Below are 14,101 nucleotides of genomic sequence, written 5' to 3' on the forward strand. Positions count from 1 at the left end.
GGAGCAATGTCCAAGGGTAATTGTTGTATCCTACTAGATACACCAACTCTTTACCATGACACCACTAGGGAGCAATGTCCAAGGGTAATTGTTGTATCCTACTAGATACACCAACTCTTTACCATGACACCACTAGGGAGCAATGTCCCAGGGTAACTGTTGTATCCTACTAGATACACCAACTCTTTACCATGACACCACTAGGGAGCAATGTCCAAGGGTAACTGTTGTATCCTACTAGATACACCAACTCTTTACCATGACACCACTAGGGAGCAATGTCCAAGGGTAATTGTTGTATCCTACTAGATACACCAACTCTTTACCATGACACCACTAGGGAGCAATGTCCAAGGGTAACTGTTGTATCCTACTAGATACACCAACTCTTTACCATGACACCACTAGGGAGCAATGTCCAAGGGTAATTGTTGTATCCTACTAGATACACCAACTCTTTACCATGACACCACTAGGGAGCAATGTCCAAGGGTAATTGTTGTATCCTACTAGATACACCAACTCTTTACCGTGACACCACTAGGGAGCAATGTCCAAGGGTAATTGTTGTATCCTACTAGATACACCAACTCTTTACCGTGACACCACTAGGGAGCAATGTCCAAGGGTAATTGTTGTATCCTACTAGATACACCAACTCTTTACCGTGACACCACTAGGGAGCAATGTCCAAGGGTAATTGTTGTATCCTACTAGATACACCAACTCTTTACCGTGACACCACTAGGGAGCAATGTCCAAGGGTAATTGTTGTATCCTACTAGATACACCAACTCTTTACCATGACACCACTAGGGAGCAATGTCCAAGGGTAATTGTTGTATCCTACTAGATACACCAACTCTTTACCGTGACACCACTAGGGAGCAATGTCCAAGGGTAATTGTTGTATCCTACTAGATACACCAACTCTTTACCGTGACACCACTAGGGAGCAATGTCCAAGGGTAACTGTTGCATCCTACTAGATACACCAACTCTTTACCGTGACACCACTAGGGAGCAATGTCCAAGGGTAATTGTTGCATCCTACTAGATACACCAACTCTTTACCGTGACACCACTAGGGAGCAATGTCCAAGGGTAATTGTTGTATCCTACTAGATACACCAACTCTTTACCATGACACCACTAGTGACCAATGTCCAAGGGTAATTGTTGTATCCTACTAGATACACCAACTCTTTACCATGACACCACTAGGGAGCAATGTCCAAGGGTAATGGTTGTATCCTACTAGATACACCAACTCTTTACCGTGACACCACTAGAGAGTAATGTCCAAGGGTAATTGTTGTATCCTACTAGATACACCAACTCTTTACCATGACACCACTAGGGAGTAATGTCCAAGGGTAATTGTTGTATCCTACTAGATACACCAACTCTTTACCATGACATCACTAGGGAGCAATGTCCAAGGGTAATTGTTGTATCCTACTAGATACACCAACTCTTTACCGTGACACCACTAGGGAGTAATGTCCAAGGGTAATTGATGCATCCTACTAGATACACCAACTCTTTACCATGACACCACTAGTGACCAATGTCCAAGGGTAATTGTTGTATCCTACTAGATACACCAACTCTTTACCATGACACCACTAGGGAGCAATGTCCAAGGGTAATTGTTACATCCCCAGTCAGTCTTATGAAATACTATTACAAGTTCCATTTCTTTTAAAAATTTGTTAATTCCCATCCTAAAATTTTAACTGACCAAAATGTTGAACAAAGTAGCCTTTAGGGACTTAAACCGGGATTAAAACACTGGACGAATGCTCTAGCTGTTTGAGCTACATGTACTGTACTTCTCCATCAATGTTCAGCTAAATCCAGTTCCACTACATTTCAGTTCCTTCAGCAAAGTCTTCAACGTTGAAGACAGACATGAGACCCTATACCACATCTGATGGTATTTAGTACCAAATGTAACAGAAGAGGAAAGACTGCAACAACCAGACCAGGACTCGAACTCCGGACCTGGGGAACTTGTCTAATATCAAGAGTCCCACCACCTTAACCTAAGGTAGAGAGTCCCAACACCTTAACCTAAGGTACAGAGTCCTGCCACCTTAACCTAAGGTAGAGAGTCCCACCACCTTAACCTAAGGTACAGAGTCCCACCACCTTAACCTAAGGTACAGAGTCCCACCACCTTAACCTAAGGTAGAGTGTCCCACCACCTTAACCTAAGGTAGAGTGTCCCACCACTTTAACCTAAGGTGCAGAGTCCCACCACCTTAACCTGAGGTAGAGAGTCCCACCACCTTAACCTAAGGTACAGAGTCCCACCACCTTAACCTAAGGTACAGAGTCCCACCACCTTAACCTAAGGTAGAGTGTCCCACCACTTTAACCTAAGGTGCAGAGTCCCACCACCTTAACCTGAGGTAGAGAGTCCCACCACCTTAACCTAAGGTACAGAGTCCCACCACCTTAACCTAAGGTACAGAGTCCCACCACCTTAACCTAAGGTAGAGAGTCCCACCACCTTAACCTAGATACAGAGTCCTGCCACCTTAACCTAAGGTAGAGAGTCCCACCACCTTAACCTAAGGTACAGAGTCCCACCACCTTAACCTAAGGTACAGAGTCCCACCACCTTAACCTAAGGTAGAGAGTCCCACCACCTTAACCTAAGGTAGAGAGTCCCACCACCTTAACCTAAGGTACAGAGTCCCACCACCTTAACCTAAGGTAGAGAGTCCCACAACCTTAACCTAAGGTAGAGAGTCCCACCACCTTAACCTAAGGTAGAGAGTCCCAACACCTTAACCTAAGGTACAGAGTCCCACCACCTTAACCTAAGGTACAGAGTCCCACCACCTTAACCTAAGGTACAGAGTCCCACCACCTTAACCTAAGGTACAGAGTCCCACCACCTTAACCTAAGGTACAGAGTCCCACCACCTTAACCTAAGGTACAGAGTCCCACCACCTTAACCTAAGGTACAGAGTCCCACCACCTTAACCTAAGGTACAGAGTCCCACCACCTTAACCTAAGGTACATAGTCCCACCACCTTAACCTAAGGTAGAGCTTCCCACCACCTTAACCTAATGTAGAGAGTCCCACCACCTTAACCTAAGGTACAGAGTCCCACCACCTTGACCTAAGGTACAGAGTCCCACCACCTTAACCTAAGGTAGAGCTTCCCACCACCTTAACCTAATGTAGAGAGTCCCACCACCTTAACCTAAGGTACAGAGTCCCACCACCTTAACCTAAGGTAGAGCTTCCCACCACCTTAACCTAATGTAGAGAGTCCCACCACCTTAACCTAAGGTACAGAGTCCCACCACCTTAACCTAAGGTAGAGAGTCCCACCACCTTAACCTAAGGTAGAGAGTCCCACCACCTTAACCTAAGGTACAGAGTCCCACCACCTTAACCTAAGGTAGAGAGTCCCACCACCTTAACCTAATGTAGAGAGTCCCACCACCTTAACCTAAGGTACAGAGTCCCACCACCTTAACCTAAGGTACAGAGTCCCACCACCTTAACCTAAGGTACAGAGTCCCACCACCTTAACCTAAGGTAGAGCTTCCCACCACCTTAACCTAAGGTAGAGAGTCCCACCACCTTAACCTAAGGTACAGAGTCCCACCACCTTAACCTAAGGTAGAGAGTCCCACCACCTTAACCTAGATAGAGTGTCCCACCACCTTAACCTAAGGTACAGAGTCCCACCACCTTAACCTAGATAGAGTGTCCCACCACCTTAACCTAAGGTACAGAGTCCCACCACCTTAACCTAAGGTACAGAGTCCCACCACCTTAACCTAAGGTAGAGCTTCCCACTACCTTAACCTAAGGTAGAGAGTCCCACCACCTTAACCTAAGGTAGAGAGTCCCACCACCTTAACCTAGATAGAGTGTCCCACCACCTTAACCTAAGGTACAGAGTCCCACCACCTTAACCTAAGGTAGAGCTTCCCACTACCTTAACCTAATGTAGAGAGTCCCACCACCTTAACCTAAGGTAGAGAGTCCCACCACCTTAACCTAAGGTACAGAGTCCCACCACCTTAACCTTAGGTAGAGAGTCCCACCACCTTAACCTAATGTAGAGAGTCCCACCACCTTAACCTTAGGTAGAGAGTCCCATCACCTTGACCTAAGGTACAGAGTCCCACCACCTTAACCTAAGGTACAGAGTCCCACCACCTTACCTAAGGTAGAGAGTCCCACCACCTTAACCTAAGGTACAGAGTCCCACCACCTTAACCTAAGGTAGAGAGTCCCACCACCTTAACCTAAGGTAGAGAGTCCCACCACCTTAACCTAAGGTACAGAGTCCCACCACCTTAACCTAAGGTAGAGAGTCCCACCACCTTAACCTAAGGTAGAGAGTCCCACCACCTTAACCTAAGGTAGATAGTCCCACCACCTTAACCTAAGGTACAGAGTCCCACCACACTAACCTAAGGTAGAGAGTCCCACCACACTAACCTAAGGTAGAGAGTCCCACCACACTAACCTAAGGTAAAGAGTCCCACCATCTTAACCTAAGGTAGATAGTCCCACCACCTTAACCTAAGGTACAGAGTCCCACCACCTTGACCTAAGGTACAGAGTCCCACCACCTTAACCTAAGGTAGAGAGTCCCACCACCTTAACCTAAGGTACAGAGTCCCACCACCTTAACCTAAGGTACAGAGTCCCACCACCTTGACCTACGGTAGAGAGTCCCACCACCTTGACCTAAGGTAGAGAGTCCCACCACCTTAACCTAAGGTACAGTGTCCCACCACCTTAACCTAAGGTACAGAGTCCCACCACCTTAACCTAAGGTAGGGAGTCCCACCACCTTAACCTAAGGTACAGAGTCCCACCACCTTAACCTAAGGTAGAGAGTCCCACCACCTTAACCTAAGGTACAGAGTCCCACCACCTTAACCTAAGGTAGAGAGTCCCACCACCTTAACCTAAGGTAGAGAGTCCCACCACCTTAACCTAAGGTAGAGAGTCCCACCACCTTAACCTAAGGTAGAGAGTCCCACCACCTTAACCTAAGGTACAGAGTCCCACCACCTTAACCTAGATAGGGAGTCCCACCACCTTAACCTAAGGTACAGAGTCCCACCACCTTGACCTAAGGTAGAGAGTCCCAACACCTTAACCTAAGGTACAGAGTCCCACCACCTTAACCTAAGGTAGAGAGTCCCACCACCTTAACCTAAGGTACAGTGTCCCACCACAGATGGATGCTCTAACCATTTTTGCTACCTCAGGCTATACTGGTTTTCATACCCAACCAGTTCTACTACTAATAGTTGAGCAACACACAAAAGAAATCCAAAACAGCTGATCACTTTACACAAGTAACTTGACACACTAAGAGTTATAAAATGATATTCAACATGACATCAAGTCATTGTACAATACATTCATAAACAAACAATACTGATTTTCAGTTAAACAGAAAATTGACCTTTGACCTCAATGTGACCTTAACCTTATCTACAGATATGAAAACTGAATGCTAAGCACCATCATTACATCCGACATAATTATTCAATAACAAAATAAGGTCAAAATACATTGTAATTAATTTGACCTTTGACCTCAATATGACCTTAACCTTATCTTCAGATATGAAAACAGAATACTTAACACCATCATGACATCCGACATAATTATTCAATAACAAAATGAGGTCAAAATACATTGTAATTAATTTGACCTTTGACCTTAATGTGACCTCAACAATAGGCACACACACCAGAAAATGACTCTTGTCTATGTGAAAGATCTACATGAATAGTACCTTTAATAAGTAAGAGGTTCTAGCCCAGACCTCTTATTTGACCTTAATTGACCCCAACATTAGGTGAACAAATTCAAAAAGTATCGAGACACACAGCCCTGCCATCCTTTATATTGATATTGACCAATATATCCACAGCAAGTCAGAAAGGAAAAGGCCTAGACATGCATGTCAGACAAACAAATGACCTTTGACCTCATTATGACCTTTGCCCTTAGGTTTACTGACAAAGAAGTGGTAAGCAACATCTTTCCATTTTCCATGTATCCATCAAATTTTACTGACCTATTTTAGCATGTCAGATGATTTTGGCCAGAAAAACATCTTGGACAAACAGACCATGAGACAAATGGACAAAAAGTTCATGAGACAAATGGACAGACCATGTGACAAATGGACAGACCATGTGACAAATGGACAAACCATGTGACAAATGGACAAACAGACCATGAGACAAATGGACAAAAAGTTCATGAGACAAATGGACAGACAATGTGACAAATGGACAAACCATGTGACAAATGGACAAACAGACCATGAGACAAATGGACAGACCATGTGACAAATGGACAAACAGACCATGAGACAAATGAACAAATAGTTCATGAGACAAATGGACAAATAGTTCATGAGACAAATGGACAAAATGGAAACTTTCTTTTGGTTGAGCTGCTAAATGTACGTCATGTGGTTACTGTTTGGTTTTATTTGTCTAACATCCAACTAACAACTAAGTTCATTAGGAAAACCTCCCCTGTGTGAGACATCATAGTGCTACCTCACTGAAACAAAGGCACCCAGCAGGACACCCCACCTGATTTCATTTTACTGACAACTGGCAAACCAGTCGTCTCACTCCCAAAATGCTGAATTCTAAGCAGGAGTAGCACTTATACCATTTTCAAAGATTCTGGTATGTCTCTGCCAGGGGACAGACTGTAAAGCATTCCTCCCCGAGGTTAACTCTCATTGCCAAGGCTGAAAGTAACCATAGGTAGAGTCAATATAAACATCAGGAAGAAGAAAGTTGTTTAGAAAGAAGAGGAAAAAAATCCTTAATTTAGTCACGTCGTATCGTGCAATGGGGCAGAAGGTACCGTGTTGCTCACCAGTTTACAAATAATTGTCTACCTTAAGTTTATAATAAAACATTCCGTACTTACCATTAAAAATGGAAAGGTCAATTTCCAATCCTATGTGTCAAGTTCGACAAATTTCCGGGTAAAACCAACTCAACAATACAATGATATCTTAGTGTATATCCACAGTCCCTTGTAGTAAAAAAACACAGCCACAAGAATTGAGTCAGTAGATAATCAAATAAATAAATAAATAAACAAATAAAATAAATAAATAGATAGATAAATAAATTGTCTCAAACAACTACATGAGGTAAAAATATCCTTGAAATTAATCCTCGATAAATATTTAGAATGAGAAACGATTTCTCTATAGCACTAGAACATAGATACTACACTGGCTTAAAAATGTCGGCACTGGTCTTACTAAGTTCCAGGTGTTGGTATAAATATCAGAACATGGAATACTACAATATACATGTATTATAAGCACTAGGTGAGGCAGGGACCATGGTTTTAAAAGGCTAGTCAGCTTAACAAGAAATAAAGTTGTTTTCTTTTTTGTAAATTTTGGGAAAGGAGAGAAAAATAAACAATTGTTTATAATTTAAAATCTTAAATAACAAAAGGATTTTAGAAATATTTGATTAAATAGTCTATAGAAACTAGAGATTTTTAATTAGATTTTTTTTTTTTTTTTTTTAGTTAAGGTGACCTAGTTTGGAACACATGTGGTCAGCAGGCATGTTGATTCCTGAGTATGACAGGGTGGTGTGGCCATAGATTAAAGGACTCACAATTACTTAAAGATTTGTTAGCTTGAAAATTATATTGAAATATTCAAATTAGTTTTATTTCTAAATATTTGTTAATTTTGAATATTTTCCCTCGACAATTAAATTTAATAACACAAACCTTTCGTTAGAATAAAAATACATGTATTTTTTCACAGAAATCTGATAAAATTTTGTTATGACTTTTCATGTATCAAGTTGACCAATCTTTGAAAATCTTCTCCCCATGGTTTAATACACCTAATTAACATGGTTGAACAAATGGCCTGAGGCTTGTGAAAATACATTAGTAATTAAGTGAACATTACAGAACTTAATCAGTCAACATTACACGCAGTGGTGTCAAAGCCTACAATTAGCACTTTGTCCATGGACAATCAATATCAGTTTTTCATTGTAGAGCCTATTGATTGGGTAAACCACTGGTACTAATCCTTTTATCATTGCTATCATTTTTTTCACACTTAACATCATTTTAATTCCATTATCATTTATATTTTTTTAAAGTGTTTTCTGAAGGATGGGTTTATATATATACAAAATTTACTTTAAGTACAATGTTTGAATATTTAAACTGAAACTTTTGTAATCTAATCAAAATAAGATGGGGAAAATATATTGAAAGTATCTTCAATTAAAAATGCAAAAAAAAAAATGATTTTCAGCATTGAAAGATATATCTGTTATTGGTCAAGATAAAAGATGTGAACACACAGGTAAAAATGTTTTCAAGGTCATCATGTGATAGGAAGGTCAAATTATATGATCTAGGTCAAGTTAATAACCACCAATTAATTAGACTTCGTCTCAGGTGACCTAAAAAATCTAATTGTAGAAAATTATAGTCCGTTTTATAATTTCCGTGAAAAAAATCCCTGTATCTGAGACTCATTGAAACTTCAAAACTATGAATCATGAACTATGCCTTGATAGCTAGTATTTAACATTGATCAGGTATAAGTTGTGTTGAGTTTTAATTATGTTAATACGCCGATATAAAAAGTCGATGTTACATGATGCATGTTTACGGTTTTACCGTTATATATAAAGCTGTTTAAGAGATTAGCGGAATGGTCTGAAGAACTTTAATTAGTCAGATTAATCCTTTAGACCCTAGTTAATGTTGATTACTAGATATTACAAACGCGAAGATCGAACGTGAACAAATACAGGTATGATTTCCTTCATGGTGTGTCGTTTTTATTTAATCTTTAAATATTTCTAAAAGCTGTTGGACGAATGCGGAAAATTGAACGACAGTAACACAATTGGCAAAAATCATGTTGCAATGCTACACATGGGGTGCATGGTCAGGTAGCATAGTTGTAACACTGTAACAGCCTTTCATCTGGGCGGCCAGGGTTTGATTCTCCGATCGGACGTGAAAAGGTATATAGGGGTCACCTCCCAGACCACTTAGGTTTTCTCCGGGTACTCCGGTTTCCTCCCACAGCAAGACCCTGAGTCACTCGCTTCCATCTAGGTCAACAAAAGTGACTAATATAAGTCGATATAACTTGTTTCACAATTGTTATAAAGTTTTGTGATAAATAGAATCTCATACTTCCCTAAAGTAGATTGGTTACGGTCAACAAATTAATGTCATTGTACCTGCCTGTGACATCAAATCATTTATCACATTTGATTATAGTTCCTATTTTCCCTGATGAAAATGGAATTTTTCATTTGAAAAATATCAACTTATTTTGGCTGTATCTGCCTTTTTTAATTTTCATTTCTTACTTTTTTAAAAATATCTTTTTTACCAACCAAAGTAGGCGACTTAAATTATCATTGAAGTTTTAATTTCGACACCAATTTTAATGTTTTTTCTTATTATTATATATTTTTTCAAATGTCTCTTTTACAAACCAAAAGTATGTGACTTACAAGACTATCAGTTTTAATTTTAACACTGGAGTGTGCCCATTGGTTAAGGGTAGATAACTCTTTCATTTTTCCATAATTGTGCCAAATTTACCATCATCTTACTGATGTAATGTGATGTCATTAATCAATAAAGACAAGATATCATGATCAAAATATCACCAAAATAAAAAATATTGTTTCGCAGAATATTTGGGGGTCTTGGGTCATCCGAAAAATTTGTGCATGTACATGCCTGTTCAAATTTGTAGGATAAAATACATCTTTTAAAAAATTATCAACTTTTATTTCTCCTATTATCATTTTACAACTATTTTTAGTCCAAGTTTCTTCTGGCCCTAACAGACCTTTGACCTCTTGAAAGACATATGATATACACCAGACATGCTTATTGTAAAGTTGGCTGTTAATATCTTATCAGACATATTTTATTTTACAACATAATGACAAAAATATCATTGATTTAATCTTAATTGATTTTATCTTTTCCATTCTTCAAGAATGGAAAAATACACCAGTTTTTTTATCATTTTAAACACAGAAAACAGGTTTGATATCTCTTACAAAGGTTCACAGCTTTTATCAAGAATTTTTGTTCACCTATAATTGTAAAACAATGTACATGTCTCTTATTGTACAAATTTCTGTCTTAAGGACAACAAACACAAAGATGTAGATTTGAAATTTCCTTTATTATAGAAATTCAAATATGGCAGAAACTGACATACAAAAATAAATATAAAATACAATAAATATAATGAACTACTTCTTAGTAATGAACCGACATTTTTCTACTACAAAACAAAATACAACCTCTCATCCCTTTGAACCTAAATGGAACAAACCATGTGAATGAAAGGTTGGATCCATTTTGTCAATATAGGTAGGATCCATTGTGTCAAAGGCACAGGATTTATCAGTTTCAGAAATTAACATACAGGACAAATCCTGTGAGTATATAAGCACCATTTAATTTTATTATTTTGTAATATCACACAAAAATCTGTGGACAAAATAGATCAGTCTGGATTAAAAAAAAAAAAGATAAGAAAATGTCCATATTGTCACTGAAAATCAAATACCTCCTTTACATTGGTTTCAAAGTACAGTTTGTATAATATTATCCAGATTTTCATATTTTCTTATATACAATTACCAGAGTGAATATATATCATTAATAATTTTTTCCCCATGTAGTATTTATTTCATGGTAAAATTACAACTTATTACTGGTACTCCGTGTTAAGTTTGTCTTTGCCATTACATTCCTTAATATCAATTTTCATGATAATTCACCAGACTAATCCACAAAGTTAAATCTTATTTGGATGATAATTCCAAATTCTGTAGATAATGCTCTCAAAATCAAGTTCCAGTATTCACAGATAAAAAATTCCAGGTATGGCAAAAGTTAACCAGGCTACAAAATTTAACCAGGTAAATAAAATAAATAACAATTTCATTTTATTTCAGGATCTGTTACCATGGTTGCGTAGTAGTAAAAGGGAATATGATGCAAACAATAATGAATTTCTCTCTAAATTTACAACTCTACGATCGAGCTTCTTCTTGAGGATAAATGACTTCTAATTAGCTAGAATTGAATTAAAAACCTGTCAAACACTGATGGAGATTTCAAAATTTATAGATTTTAAATTATGATATTGCCAACATGCATCCATAATACTATTTATAATTTTCTAGTTATCTCCCTTGTATTATACTTAATTTTTTAAAATAAATTCCAGACAAATATGACCTTCTGAGAAAATTAAAATTTGATTATAAATTTAACTGAATAACTATAACATTTATTAAAATGACACTCATAATTGAGTCTCCCTGACTTCAGCCTAAATAAAATCTTGTTTATTTATGAGAGTAAATTTTAGTTAAAATTTTGACCAAGAAATTTTTCCTTGGGTCTACAATAAAATATAAAGCGAACTCTCCAAATAAATGCCTTTTTTGGTATTAAAATAAAAATTGTCCATAAGACATGGGTACAAAGAACATGTATAATGTTTGGTAAAATAATCATTTGTTTGGTTATAATGAAACTTTCTCGATAAGTTACCCTTCTTCACAATGTACAAAAAACACAACACCAGGGCAATTGAGGATGAACTTTTTGCAGTAAACAACATTTCGTCCCTATGGAAAGGTTTGGGGTAATGACTATTTTGGTTAAAGGTCTTTCTCTTTCAATAGATACATTAATACACCAATCTATTTTAAGAAACTATATTCGATAAGATCTGAAGACACTGTATTATGCTATTTTTGAAGGGTTCTATTGTTGCTATTTTAGAGAGTAGAATAATTCCCCGAAAATAAAATTTCTAGAAAAAGTTTTACCCCGTTGTACAATTTCTGCCAAAAGTGAATCTATTTTAAGTAGAAAATTTGGTAAAACCTTGGACTGTATGAAAACAAATACTTTACAGTATTAAATGGTTAAAATCATTAGAAGTGACTGTTCGATACAGCATCTGATCCCTTAATGGATATTTTTTTACATATAAAAACATGATGTATACTCTAGCAGGGTATAAAGAACTATGTCAGTATCCAAGTAGACACATACATATATCCGGGATAAATTTCTGATAAAATTTGTATTATTATTACTAAAGAGCCATTTCTCAAATGAAAGGAAACGTACGAATGCTACACGTTATTCCCGTATATACTCAGTGGGTAAAATCTCATCAATTATATATGTTTTACCAGTAACCATATTGTCTCTTATTGTTCTCGGTAATATCTCTCAAGAATTACTACAAACACTTCCTCTCGAGTACTCACACACACACATCGAAATCCTATCTTATTGCTTGTAAATCTCTCAATAAAATACACCTGTTAATATGAGTCTTATGAGGTAGAACAACCCTCGTAAAACACCAGTATACTTAATCAGTACAGCTGAATAATCAGATCTGAAGGTCACTACAGAGCTCCTTATTGCTAAAATGTCCTTGATAGATGTTTTACAGAATTTAATATTGCTAGCATAGATATATCATAAAATATCAAAGATATTCATTGGGCAAGACTGTTCAGTAAAAAACCCTCCGGGCCGAATTTTACACAATGAATTCATCTTCACTAAGTCCACTGACTAAAGAATCGCTGGCGTAACAGTTGCCGTTGATTTCCTTGTTTGTTGTTCCGTTGACTGCATCACTCTGCGGTTTCCATGGTAACATGGCATTGAGTTCTCTGATTGCACGTTCCTTTCGCTTGAGTTCCTGTTTCATGGACTCCAACTGCTTCTTCAGATTATCCACCTCGGGTTGAGATTCTTTCTGATTCTGTGAATGAGCGAGATATAAAATAGTTTATTTTGTTGTCAGCCTAGTTAATTGTTTAAGTAAATACATAAATAAAACAATAATTAGATAAATGAATGATAGCCGCCGACGTTTGAGTTTCTCTTTTTATTTTTTGAATTGAAAGTAATCGAGGAAATGTCTGTAAGACATAAATGCGAAATTTGGGTTTCTCTTTTTATTTTTTTAATTTAAAGTAATCGAGGAAATGTCTGTAACACATAAATGCCACTGCTGCCACTTGACACCCGGATACACAGTTGGGTAAGGATCGCATCAGCAGTTTCTGAGATAAGTTAATTACATTGCATCTGGACGGGGATGGGACGGGGATGGGACGGGATGGGACGGGATGGGACGGGGATGGGAGGGACATGGGTAACACAATAATCTCATTCATGGCGGGGCATAAAAAAATGTATCTGGTATGTAAATTTCCATGTTGTAAGCATGGATTTTTGTGAGAAAAAAAACAACAAAAAAACCCAGTATTTTGGCAGTGTTGCATCTTTACTGATCAAGAGACAATTATTAAAATGTGTACATCTTATTGGTGAAACCTACATTCACCTAATAAACTTCTATGATACTGTAGTAAAGCTGGCTTATACAATGTTACTTCAACTCAACCAGGAGGTCATTAGAAGGACTCAAAACTGTTAAAATTCATTCACAGACACTGACAAGTTTCACTCTTTGAAATATCAGGAGATTAAAAGGCCAGACACATGCTACATGCATGGCCAAAGGGGGATAAATCTAAAATTCTCTGCAATATCAGAAATTATGACAAAAAATTAATTAATTAACTAGTCCTCATTCAGTCACAAATAGAACTCAATATCTCAGTAAATCAAGACGGATCTAGTTACCTTGGTTACCGGGGTAGGTGTAGATGACCATGCCCTGGCGACAGTGAACACAAATTCTTCAGGACCTTCCTGTATCAGTGCCTTTATGCCCATCACAGATTCAGCCATCACTAGGCTTTCATTCACCTGTAAAACGTAAATTTATTCATCAAAACACCATTCTTCTGCTTCCTGCAAATCATACTTTACATACCCAGTATTTTTAGTTTCAGATTCTGTAACAGAATTTTATATTTAAGTTCTGGTGACTTAGTATAATCCGAGATGAAAAAAGGATAATCTTAAGAAGTGCTGAAATTTACTTTTTTTTTTTGAGGAAGCTATATAATATATGGAA

The 14,101-nt window shown here is 37.8% G+C and overlaps 1 protein-coding gene and 1 pseudogene across 1 annotated transcript in view; both read right to left on the reverse strand.

Moving 5' to 3' along the window:
- Window positions 1–7,126, reverse strand: part of LOC117317583 — a 96,902-nt gene extending 89,776 nt beyond the window's left edge. The window contains exon 1 of the mRNA XM_033872425.1: window positions 6,961–7,126. The gene's annotated coding sequence lies outside the window, so the exon portion shown is untranslated. The remainder of the gene's footprint in view (window positions 1–6,960) is intronic.
- Window positions 7,127–10,230: 3,104 nt separating this feature from the next.
- The window catches only part of LOC117317343, a 92,240-nt pseudogene continuing 88,369 nt past the window's right edge, over window positions 10,231–14,101 (reverse strand).

Source organism: Pecten maximus, chromosome 19 (assembly GCF_902652985.1).
Source record: "Pecten maximus chromosome 19, xPecMax1.1, whole genome shotgun sequence".
NCBI lineage: Eukaryota > Metazoa > Mollusca > Bivalvia > Pectinida > Pectinidae > Pecten > Pecten maximus.